The sequence below is a fragment of the Dicentrarchus labrax genome, unplaced genomic scaffold (genome assembly GCF_905237075.1).
Source record: "Dicentrarchus labrax unplaced genomic scaffold, dlabrax2021, whole genome shotgun sequence".
NCBI classification, from domain to species: Eukaryota; Metazoa; Chordata; class Actinopteri; family Moronidae; genus Dicentrarchus; species Dicentrarchus labrax.
This window is the reverse complement of record NW_026136703.1, coordinates 1,760,001-1,761,304: the sequence shown is the minus strand read 5'-3', so window position 1 is coordinate 1,761,304 and position 1,304 is coordinate 1,760,001.

The window sequence follows — 1,304 nt, the reverse complement described above, 5'->3', positions numbered from 1 at the left end:
TGAATTAGTCTGCAGTAGCATCATTTTGCAAACCAGTATCACGCCATGTATGTAACACACACGGCAGGCAGTGGCAAGTTGTCAAGCCTTGCTCATTCCGCAGCCTGCTTAGGTTGCAGTTTGGTTAAGTTCAAGCAACAAAACCCCTTGGTTAGGCTTAGGAAAAGATCATGCCTGACAAATTAAGCATTGCGTTGCTGCTGGTGCTCTCCTTGTCTTAAACTTTTCCACGTAGGCACCCGGAAGGACAAGGAGGTCCCAGAACAAAGCCATACTGCCAAATGTAAAATTCTGTTTTGGAATAAAAGTTGTTTTGACAAAAGTGGTCCTGACTGCAATAGGGTTCAGGTTACGGTTAGGGCTCAACTGGTTCCGTTCAAGATTCTTGGAAGCTTGGTGCCAGCATTTTCACCAGTTTTGAGCGGAACCATTGTGATTAAGGATATGGCATTAACAGAGAGCACTGCACGATGCAACGTCCTGTAGAATATGACTTTGGTTACCACTTTGGTTTCCCAACACCCACTTTTTAGGTTCTGAACCAATTTATTTTTGGTCAAAATGTTCTGAATGGTTCAAAAATGGGTGTGCAAACCAAAATTGAGCTGGTTCTTTGTTAGTGGAAAAGGCCTATGAGTCAAACATTATTGGCAGATTGATGATTGGAGAACATGCTATAGAAAATCACGCTTCCCTGATGAATCTTGGCCTCCTGACCTTTCCACTACCAGAATTTGTACTTGCGCTCATGTTAGATGCCAAGATGCTCATCGACTATGTTTACATGCACACAAATTTTCAACTATTATTCTGAATATGACAATATTTCATATTTGATAAAGGTCATGTGACCAACATATAATGTTTGGAAAGCCCTAATTAGGCCTTATTCTGAATGGACCATTTTCTTAGTAAGACATGTTGGATATGTTAATATTCGTGTCATTTAATTCAATTCAATTCAATTCAATTTTATTTGTATAGCGCCAATTCATAACAGAAGTTATCTCAGGACACTTTTCAAATAGAGCAGGTCTAGACCGAACTCTTTAACATTAATTACAGAGACCCAACAGTACCACCATGAGCAAGCACTTGGCGAAAAAAAAAAAGAAAATTCTTAAAAAACAAAATAAGGGGTAAAATCTTTGGATTGATGTTGGTTGTGAGGGGGGGAGGAGGAGAGAGGGAAAAAAAAAAAAAGAAAAAAAAAAAAAAAAAAAAAAAAAAAAAGAAAAAAAAAAAAAAAAAAAAAAAAAAAAAAAAAAAAAAAAAAAATAAAAAAAAAATTTAAAAAAGAATTT